Raw genomic sequence first — 11,325 nt, 5'->3', positions numbered from 1 at the left:
TTATGGATTGGAGAGATAATTCTTCTCTAATTTTGATTGCACACCTGCACTCTCTCTTGAGTTTTACATCCTCTCTCCATATTTTCTTTGGTACTTAGTATACTTTTTACTTATGCATTTAGCTTCTTCAAAGGGTAAGGTAGGTGTTTAGGCTAGGGGCTAGGTGAATAATATAGGTAAAGAAAAAAAATCATAGGGTTAGATATAGGCTTCAAGTTGGCTGCAAGGGATATATATTTTAATTAAGGGTGGTTAAGGCTTAATAAGGTTAAATTCAATGAATGCCTTAATCACCTCTTTATCAAGTATATGCTAAGATTTCGCCTTGATAGATCTAAAAGACATGTTTTAGGGTTGGTAAGGTATTTTTAGGTTTGTTTATATTTCAAAAATTTTCTCTTAATTCTGTAAGTTCAATGTGACAAACTAATGACTATGAAGTGATTTAACTAGTTTGACTCCACTTAGGTAATTAGATTTTTCACAAATAACATATTAGTCGTTTTGCTTATCAAGTCACATTAATTCCTCTTTCCGAGAGAGTCCAATCGCTAGCTCGTTAAGCTCTTGGTTATAAATCTAAGTTAAAAGCTTTTTGAAGAAGTTTAATATTTTCAAAATTTGTAAAAAAATTTCTGGATTTTTGATACATAAGTATAATATATATATATATATAATATGGCAATGCAATGAAATGCAATGCATGAGTACACCTCCAAACTCAAATCTGACATTGTCCTCAATGGCAGCACAATATGCAAAAATTATTAAAGATAAGGCAATAAACATAGAGAAAATCATATTATGTGTTAAGCAAAGTAAGATGAACAAGAGAGCAGAGTACAAACAAAATGGACCTATCCACTCAGGTAGTGACTAGGACTAAGGCCTATGCCTATGTCTTAAATCAAAAAGGTGCCCTAGTTTACTATCCTATATCTAAAAGGTCTCAGAAGGTGAGGAAGGGGACTCTACATCCTGCCTCTTAAGGATCATGTCTAACTTATTGTGGGCTTTCTAAAGACTGTCCTCCACTGCTCGAAATCTGTCTGCTATAATGGTCTCTAGAGCCCTCAGTCTAATGTCAAAAGTAGCCTCCATCCTATGCAGATAACTAAGCACAAGGTCTGCAGGTGGAGGAGTGCTTGAAGGGGCTCTAGCTGGTGATCTTTGGAGGAGAGGGTTTTACTCCTCTTACTGCCCCTCCTCTCTCTGCACTTGTGCCTAGGAAAACTCCCCTGGTTCCACCCCTGCTAGTGCCCTCCTAATGACATTCCCCTCTATATCTATGAGAAGGCACTCATCTCTAACTCTTCTGCATATTCCCATAGATATATAGATAGTCTGATCGATCCTGGAGGTGCTAGAGATGGGGCACAACTAGACATGTGCTGGCACAAACTCAAAGTGCAAGGCAATGGCAGTAATGAGGTCGCCCAACATAATATGCCCTGTGGCCTGGTGAGACATCCTCCTCAAGTGGTTGCACAGGAAATAGTCAGTGCTGTAGCACTATCCTATCATCATGCACCATAAGAAGAATAGTTCATTAGTGTTTACCATGCCCAGGCTGTTACCACGACCCATCATGGTGTGTGCTGCGAACCGATGCATATAGTGCAATGCAGGGCTCGTCAATCCAGTGGATTTGGATTTGCTGGAGTTGTAAACCTTAGTGTTTGGTGCAATGGACTGCCAAAACTCTACACTATCATAAACCAACTTGTTCTATGAAATCTCCTAGTGTCCCGTGCTACCAAAGCCAAAAATGGCATTAAATTCATCCATGTTCATGTTACGGTAGACACCCAGGAGCCAAAACTCGATCTTGCCCCTGTCTCCCCTATTGGTGGCCTTAAAACTGCCCAGAAACTCCAGTGTGGTGTCTCTATATGTCAAAAACTACATTTGAGCGAATCGACTCCACTTAATACTGTTAAGGAGCCCATTGATCTCATCTTTTAAACCCAGTTGCTCTAACAATGGGACGTCCATGTATTTTATGGACTTTTGGCTTTTAAGCCTGTTGCAAATGTTCTTATGTTCTGCATTTCTGAGTGGCTAGGCCAAAGAGAATTTAGGTTGCGGTGGTGGTTGGGGCTTGGGTTGAGGCTATGGTTAGGGGTGGGGCTGAGGTTGAGGCTCTTCTTGCCTAGCCTACCTAGTTTGGGGTCTTTAGAGTGGAGATTGTGAGTCATCTCCCCCTTTGGAAGAAGAACCCATTCTCCTTGCAGGTCTCTACAGTGGCCATGGAAGAAGGATGAGGGAACATCTAGGGTTTGAGAAAATAAAGATTAGGAGAGAGTTTTTAGAAGGGAATCTGAGAGGAAGAGTTTGAATGGGTGTTGTTAACGGTTTAGGGCTATTTAAAAAGGTGGGGTGCCATTTGGAATGCTGCTTTGTGCCCTTTTAGTATTGAGTCTATGAAGATTTACTTGGGTTCGTGTATCACTACATGGGGTGGGCTCGTGCAATCTTCTGTCTCTTTTTTTTTTCTTATTTTGGCAAGTTACACAGGTCGTGTAACACTACACAGGTCAGACCCATGTAACTTTTTGTTGCATTATCTCCCTCTTAGTGGACCCTATTCTTCTTATATGAAGCCGTGTACAAGTACACAGGGAAGGCCCATGTAAGTTTTTGCCTTATTTTGTTTCATTTCTCTTTCTCCTAATCCAGTTACACGGGTCATGTACCACTACATGAAGTACCCTGTGTAACTTTTTAGATTGTCTGTGTGTGTGAATTTCTAGATCTAGTAAGTTACACGGGGCGTGTAATATTACACAGGGAAGACCCATGTAATATTACATGGGGAAGACCCATGTAATTTTCTGGACTCAAAATATCTTTGTACTTTTAAGTGATTTCTCTTCCTATTTTTCCAAGGTTTGATGCTAACAAGTTTTTAAGTAGAAAAATGAGATGCATATGGAAGTTAACAAAAATACTTCCCCAGTTTTGTGATTTCCTTTGTTGTGTGACTTGGACTTGGTAATTCCATTCTCTTCTTACTTCCTGCTCTTTGCTTCTATCAGCATGTTCAATTTGAACAGTGAGGTGCCTACAAAAACTAGAAATAATGATAAAATGAAAAATAAAATTAATTATAAAGAAATTCAAATTCCTGGATTGCCTCCCAAGGAGCGTTTATTTATAGTCTTTAGCTCGACTTTTCTTCTTAGTTTATGGCTATGTTAGAGGGTTGCTGAAGGAATGTGTAGATCCTGTTTCTATTGGTTCCCCCGAGAAGTATGGTTTTAGCCTCTAGAAGGTGCCTGAGATCTTGCTCTATACTTCTACTGCTCCATGTGAAAAGACTTATGTAACTTTGAAGGGTCCAGACCACCTTGACCTTAGCTTTCCTAGTAATAACTTCAGTCTTAAGTTAAAGAGTAAGACAAGATCTCCTTCCTTGATTTCTCTTCTAGTTATGTGCTTTTCATGCCAGCTTTTGGTCCTATCTTTGAAGATTTTTGTGTTTTCATAGGCATCATGCCTAATCTCCTCCAATTCATTGAGCTGTAGAAGCCTCTTTTCTCCAGCAGCTTTCAAATCAAAATTCACGGTTTGAATTGCATAATAAGCCTTGCGTTCAAGCTCAATGGGTAAGTGGCATGATTTCTCGTATACTAAGCGAAAGGGGGTTGTTCTAATGGGAGTCTTGAAGGCAGTGCAATAGGCCCATAATGCATCATCTAATTTTAAGGACCCGTTCTTCCTTGAGCGATTTATGGTTTTCTCAAGGATCATCTTCAATTCCCTATTTGAAATTTCCACCTACCCACTTATTTGAGGGTAGTAGGGTGTTGCCACTTTGTGTGTCACTCTGTATTTTTTCAATAATGTTTTAAACTGCTGATTGCAGAAATGACTACCCCTATCATTAATGATTGCCCTTGGTGTGCCACATCTTGTGAAGATGTATTTCTTGAGGAACTTGACCACTACTGTAGCATCATTTATTGGTGTGGCTATTGCTTCTACCAATTTTAATGCATAATCCACACCAACAAGGGTATACTTATTACCAAATGAGGATGAAAATGGACCCATGAAGTATATACCCTAAACATCAAATAGCTCAACTTTAAGTATACCATGCAGTGGCATCTCATTCCTTCTTGATATGTTTCTAACTCTTTGACACTGATTGTAAATCAGTGCAAAGTTTCTCACTTCTTTAAACAAGTTGGGCTAGTAGAATCTTGCTTATAAGATCTTGGTTGTTGTCCTTATTGTGCTAAAGTGTCCTCCATACGATGATGAGTGGCAGTGCTACAGTATACTCTCTATTTCCTCCTCTGGTATGCATCTTCTTATCAACCAATCATAGCATCTTTTGAATAGTAGAGGTTCTTTCCAAGTATAATCCCTTACATCATGTAAAAAAAATTTTCTTCTATTGGTAGGACGTGTTGGGAGGCAAAACCCTGCACAAAAGAAAGTTAACAATGTCAGCATACCATGGGGCTTGGGAAATTGCTAACAAGTGCTCATTCAGAAAGGAATCATCAATTGCCAGGTCTTCATAACTATCCCCTGTTTCTTCCTCCTTGAGAATGGAGAAGTGGTCAGCTACCACATTTTTTGTTCCCTTTTTATCTTTGATTTCAAAGTCAAATTCCTGCAGAAGTAAAATCTACTGTATCAACCTTAGTTTTGCTTCCTTCTTGTTTAAAAGGTACCCGTTTTGCTTCCTTCTTGTTTAAAAGGTACCGAATAATAGTATGATCTGTGTATACAATGACTTTTGATTTGACCAAGTAAAACCTGAACTTGCCAATTGCAAAACACTACTGTTAGGAGTTCTTTCTCTATAGTTGCATGATTGACCTAACGTCATCAAGTGTTTTGCTGGCCTAGTAGATGGCATGAACCTTCTTGTCCTTTCTTTGTCTAAGTATTGACCTTACTGAATTGTCACTTGCATTACACATTACAAGTATTGCCCTTACTGCATTGTCACTTGCATTACACATTACCTCAAATAGCAGCTCCCAATCAGGTGGTTACATAATTAGTGCTGAAATTAATGCCTTCTTTATCCTATGAAATGAAACAAAGCAACTTTCATTAAAGTCAAAAGGAATATCTTGATTTAGCAAATTAGTTAAGGGCTTAGCTATTTTGGAGAAATCTTTGATGAATCTCCTATAGAAGCTTGCATATTCTAAAAAGCTTCGCACTTCTTTGGCTAACGAAGGTGGTGGCATTTTCTCAGTGATCTTAATCTTTGCCTTGTCCACCTCTATTCCTCTTTCTGATATGAGATGACCAAGGACTATACCCTCTTACCATGAAGTGGCATTTTTCCCAATTTAAAACTAGGTTTGATTCCGCACATTTTTATAGTACTTTGGATAGGTTAGCTAAACACTCATCAAAAGTGGTTCCATAAACAGAGAAATCATCCATAAAAACTTCCATTATATTTTTAATATAATTAGAAAAATAGTCATCATACATATTTGAAAAGTACAGGGGCATTGTAAAGTCCGAAGGGCATTCTTCTATATGTAAAAGTGCCATAAGGACAAGTAAATGTGGTCTTTTCTTGGTTCTCTGAGTGAATGGAGATTTGGAAAAATCCTTAATACCCATCTAGATAGCAGAAATAAAAATGTGTTGCTAGCCTTTTTAACATTTAATCTATAAATGGAAGAGGAAAATGGTCTTTCCTGGTGGCACTATTTAATTTTCTATAGTCCATGCACATACGCCAACCAGTGGCTACCCTAGTGGGGATTAGCTTATTATTTTCATTTTTTACAATAGTTGTCCCACCCTTTTTAAGTACTACATGTACTGAATTGACCCATTTATTATCAGAGATTGTGTACATAATACCCGCATCTAATAGTTTCAAAATTTCCTTTTTAACTACTTCCTTCATGTTGGGGTTCATTCTCCTTTGGTGTTCAATGGTAGGTCTGTTGTTTTCTTCCATAGGTATTCTGTGCATATAAATGGAAGGGCTAATCCCTTTTAGGTCTTCTATAGTGTATCTTGTAGTCTTGCTATGGGTCCTAAGCTTCCTTAAGAGTTTTTCCTCCTCTACATTATTCAAGCTAGCATTCATAATAACATAATATTTGGAGTTGGAGTCTAAGCATGCATACTTTAAAGTGTAAGGAAGAGGTTTCAGTTCTACCTACTTTGTCTCCTCTGGTGACTTGCTTTTGGGTTGTTCTTCTTGCAATTCTTTTATTAGTAGTGCTTAAGCTAAAGGTAAAGGTAGGCTAGCTTCCAAAGATTGGTTGTGCACTATGCAAGCTTCAAGAGGATCTTAAGGATATCTTTTTTGGAATTCCTTCTCTACTAGCTTGTCTATTGTCACGACTCAATCCCAAGGGCCAGACCAGCACTAGGACTTGGGTCAGCATAAGGCCCTCAAAGCCCGTAGTAATCCTAACTGTTCATTAGCTAAACCTTGAAGCCCATAGACAAGCCCATTTTAAGAAACCAACTAAATAGAGTTCGGCCATAACCTGGACCATCCAATAGGGAGTTTTTAGCTCATCTGACCTGTAATTACAAAATACATACATTCAGGAAGCTCAGCTCAGCCTCACCATTCCCAACATAGCAATATAAATCAAATGGGAGGTCAACTCCCTCATTCAAGGTGAACATTCATCCACCCATTTACACATACATAGATTAATAAGTTTACAATTCCAAACTAGATATTCTTTTATAGTCCCATACCAAATAAAATATTTCTAATATATGTGGAGATCTAGATTTCAAAATAAACAATATGGAATACGGAAATAGCAACTAATGGACCTGCGAGGAAGAAAGCAGGTTAATAACAAAGAAAGCAGGTTAATAACAAAGAAAGGTCCTCTTGTAACCTGGAAAAATAGGGTGAACAGGAGTGAGCGTTCGACTCATAGAGTAAGATAATGATTTCATATACAATTTCTATAATTATCCAATACTAATACATCTCTAAGGATGAAATACAGCATAGATCAGCAATTTCAATAATACTTACACAAAGAATAATTTGGAGCACTCACACAGCCATGTGTCACATCAATATAAATATAATATGGAAGCTAATCTCCTATACAGCTCTCTTAATCCAAGGCTTGCCAGTGAGATCAACTTGAGCCAGACTTTCTCTTATAATCCAAATGCATGGGTCAGTGAGATCAACTCAAAACCGTACTCATCTCAACTTATCACAAAAGGACCGAGCCCTAAGTGAGACTAGCTCAAGCTTATTTGCCTGTCCTATCCATATCCACCACCAATACACCACGAGCATGCCGATATACACACACAGCTCTGAGTTACCCTAAGGCGACCCTCACATCAAACCATCAAGTAAAGATGCAACACAAAGCGTGCTTATAGTAGCTAATATATATATCTATAAGTGATACATGGGCATGCTGTGACCTATAATAACAATAATATTGAAATTGTAAATAAAATCAATATCTACTCACTAATTAACCAGAAGTCACTGCAGCGGCTGGATAAAGGAGGAAGGCTGACCTGGCTCACCTAAATGATTATATTACAAATTCATCAATAGTAATTTCAAACAAAGCTTTAAAGAGGCAAAAGATGCCCTAATTTATGACGAAAATCTAGCAGAATTTCTCCTGTACCTAGGACTTACCCAACCTACAAAGCAACTTAAACAGCACTTCTAAAAGTAAATGCCTCAGGCCTACATCAAAACAACATCATATGGTCCCTCCTAGGCCCACTAAACCAGATAATTCTCAAGTAACTACACAATTCAACTATAAGGCTTAAAACTAACATTTTTAAAAAATCATCCAAACTATCTTCAAAAATTCTATAAATATGCCTTGCAGTCCTTAATGATGCTATTAAACTATTACAAAAGGAATTACAATTTTCTGGCTACCCACAAAAATTTTATAAAATTTTATTCTAAACTCAACCTTAGGTAAAATGGGACATTTGGAGTTCAGATTTACCTATGCTAATTCTGACACCTGGAGTGCATTTGGGGTGTCTAAAAATGATGGAAAGCACTGTAAGTGTTAACCCATTTCCGAAGCGGGTCTGATAGCCCATGTATCTGACCCGAAAATGCAATTTCGATCGCCAGTGGAATTTCCTCAAAATAAAAATACCTACGTAAAGCTCACAACACCAGAAGTTAGAAAATAATTTTTATTTAAAAATTCAGGATGTTACATCATGATATCAACCCTTAAACATTCATCAAATTCAAATTTATGCTTCATTGCTCTAAATAGGTTGAATTCCACTTCTTTATCTCCTACTTCAAGAGTTAACCTCTCATTTTTTACATTTATAATAGCTTCAGCGGTTGCCAAGAAAGGCCTTCCCAATATTATGGGAATTTTAATATCTTCTTCCATTTCTAAGACTATAAAATCTATAAGAATAAAGAATTTTCCTACCTTGATGGGGATGTTCTCTAAGATGCCAACTAGATATTTGACAGATTTGTCTACCAATTATAGTGAGATACTAGTTAGTCTGAGTTCTCCAACATTCAACTTTTGGCATATGAACAGGGGCATTAGGCTCAAACTAGCACCAAAATCACAAAGAGCCTTGTCTATGTTCATGTTACCAATGAGATAAGGTATGGAGAAGCTTCTAGGATTTTTTAGCTTTGGAGGCAACTTGTTTTGTAGGAAGGTGCTACATTCCTCTTTCAAAGCAATTGTTTCATAATCTTCCAACCTTCTCTTCTTGGAAAGAATTTTCTTTAAAAAATTTGCATAGGATGGCATTTGAGATAGTGCTGCTGTAAAAGGAATGTTTATGTAGAGTTTTTGAAAAACTTTCAAAAATTTTCTAAACTACTTGTCTAATTTAGCTTTCTGAAACCTTTGAGGAAAAGGTAGAAGGGGCTAGTGAGGTTCTGGTAATTTCTTTTTCTTTCTTTCCTTTTATTTCTTATCTTCCTTAACTTGCTTCTCTTCCTCTTCTGTTTGGCTATTAGAATTTTCAAAAGTTTCTCCTTTCTGCTTTCGCTTTTCTTCTGGTTTTTTGCTCTTGTAACATTCTGCCACTCCTCAATGCAACTGCCTTATAATGTTTCTTAGGGTTCATCTCTAGTTGACTTGGCAATTTCCTAATATGTTTGTTTGTGGAACCAGCTTGCTAGGCAATCTAATTTTCAAGCATCTTATTATGGGTAGCCAACTGGTCCACTCTAGAAGCTAATTGTTTGATCATCTCATTCTGCTATTATTGTGCTGTCAAGAAGCTCTCTATAATGAATTCCATGGTCAACTTGGATTCTGGCTGTTAATGTTGAGGTGGTAGTGGTGGCTGCACTAAGTTCTGACCTTTATTCTGAAAACCAGGTGATGGTGGCCTGTATTCCTGTTATTTGTTTATTAGGTGATTTTGCTAATTCTACAAATTAGACCATAAGAAATTGGGGTTGTTTCTCCATCTAGGGTTATAAGTATTTGAATATGGATTATTGACCTGTCTATAGTTAAAGTTCTCTCCATTATTTACATAGTTCAGCTGCTCTATAGAAGGTTCATTATAATGGCTGCATTCTAAAGTTGTGTGACCTCCCCCATAGTTATCGTAGTGTTAGTTGCTTGACCCCACTACATTGGCCTGCATCCTGTCAAGTCTTTTTGTGAGCTGGTCAAGCTGGGCATTAATCATACTGAGGGCATCCAATTCTGGGATCCTTGCTATTTTTCTTATATCTCCCCTTTTATTTGACTACTCAAAGTTATGATAGGCAACCCTCTCTAGCAATTCCAGAGCTTTAGCTACTGTTTTCTCCATGAGGTCTCCTCCTGCTGCTAAATCAATTGTACTCCTTATGGATGGTAGTAGTCCATTATAGAAATTTTGAACAAGGAGTCAGTCTTTTATGCCATGGTGTGGACATTCCCTTTGTAGGTCTTTGTATCTTTTCCCATGCGTTATAGAGTGATTCTCCTTTCTTTTGTCTGAAAGTATTCAATTCTAATCTCAGTTTTGCAGTCTTTGTAGACAAAAAGTACGTTGTTATGAAGGCTTGTGAGAGATCCTCCTAGGTGGTGAATGTTTCAGCTAGTACAGAAAGCAATCACTTTTTTGCCTTATCTTGGAGTGAGAATGAGAATGCCCTGAGTCTAATAGCTTGATTAGAGACCCCATTTATCTTAAAAGTGTTGCACAAAATAAGAAAGCACTATAGGTGATAGTGCGGATCTTCTATAGGTGAGCCTCCAAATTGAGTTTGCTGAATCATCTGGAGCCATGCTGGTTTGAGTTCAAAATTATTGGCCTCCACTGTAAGCCTGGTAACACTGGATTTGAATTCTTGGATAGTCAGAGCTTTATAGTCCCTTAGGGGTCTTGGCCTATTATTGTTGTTGGCCATGACAAAAGTTCTAAGAATTTCAGGTTTTGGTTCTGGTTCTGGTTCTTGGTTTCTCCTTTCTGTCTTGGTGGCTCTTAAAGTCTTGTCTATTTCAGGATCTAATTCAACCAATTCTTCTTCAGGCTTGATTATAGTCATAAACTAAACTGAGAACCTGAAAAGAAACAAAAAATAAAATCAAATTAATTAATTTATAATAACAAAAATAAATGTCTAAAGTAGCTAAGTTGCCTATCGCTTAATATTACTAAAATTCTCTAGCAACGGCATCAAAAACTTGTTTACTGGTTTTACAACCCTGCAAGTGCATGGATCACGAACAAGTAATAAAGTGATGAGTAGAGTATCATTCCCATAAGGAATTTATAAGCGTAAGTATTAAGCTAGACAGCAATTTTAACAGTTTAAACTACCAAAGGTTATGAAGGAATTAAATCTAAACTACTACTGAGAATATTAGAAAGCAAGAGAAAATAAAGCTGAGAATTTAAAAGATTCTATGAAGTAAACGATTCCAAAATTAATATTTCATACTTTAACCCTATTATTGTTTTAACTTTGCTTATTCAATGGATTGAGTGTTGTCACTTTGATGAAAATTAATCCTAAAGTATCCTAGATCCTCTCTCAAGGCATATAAGGTGTATTTTAATTAATCTGAACCCTACTTTCATAGTGATCAATCTTAATTGAAAGCCTTTAAGATCTTTGATTAATCATGGAATTCCACAAAGGTCATCAACCTATTTCTAGGTCAAATTTTCTAGGTTCAAAATCCTAATTTTCCAATACTAATCTTCACCTTTCAATTCTTTAATTATTATCTTAGATCATAGCTAAGTGGGTACCAACACAAAGCATGCATTAAGGACATAGAACATTGAATCAAAGCACAAAACTCAATTCCATTAAATAAAATTCAGTGTATATCCATAACAGAAATTAAAAGTACTACTCTC

The 11,325-nt window shown here is 37.1% G+C and overlaps 1 non-coding gene across 1 annotated transcript; it reads left to right on the top strand.

The window, feature by feature from the left end:
* The first annotated feature begins 9,871 nt into the window (after positions 1-9,871).
* LOC131175204 (small nucleolar RNA R71) lies at positions 9,872-9,979 on the top strand. Its single transcript, XR_009145367.1, has one exon. It is a non-coding gene; the product is annotated as a small nucleolar RNA R71 (small nucleolar RNA).
* The last annotated feature ends 1,346 nt before the right edge of the window (positions 9,980-11,325 follow it).

Source organism: Hevea brasiliensis, chromosome 16, assembly GCF_030052815.1.
Source record: "Hevea brasiliensis isolate MT/VB/25A 57/8 chromosome 16, ASM3005281v1, whole genome shotgun sequence".
In the NCBI taxonomy this organism is placed as follows: domain Eukaryota; kingdom Viridiplantae; phylum Streptophyta; class Magnoliopsida; order Malpighiales; family Euphorbiaceae; genus Hevea; species Hevea brasiliensis.
Note: the sequence above shows the minus strand (reverse complement) of the source record. Positions and strands in the feature narration are given on the sequence as shown.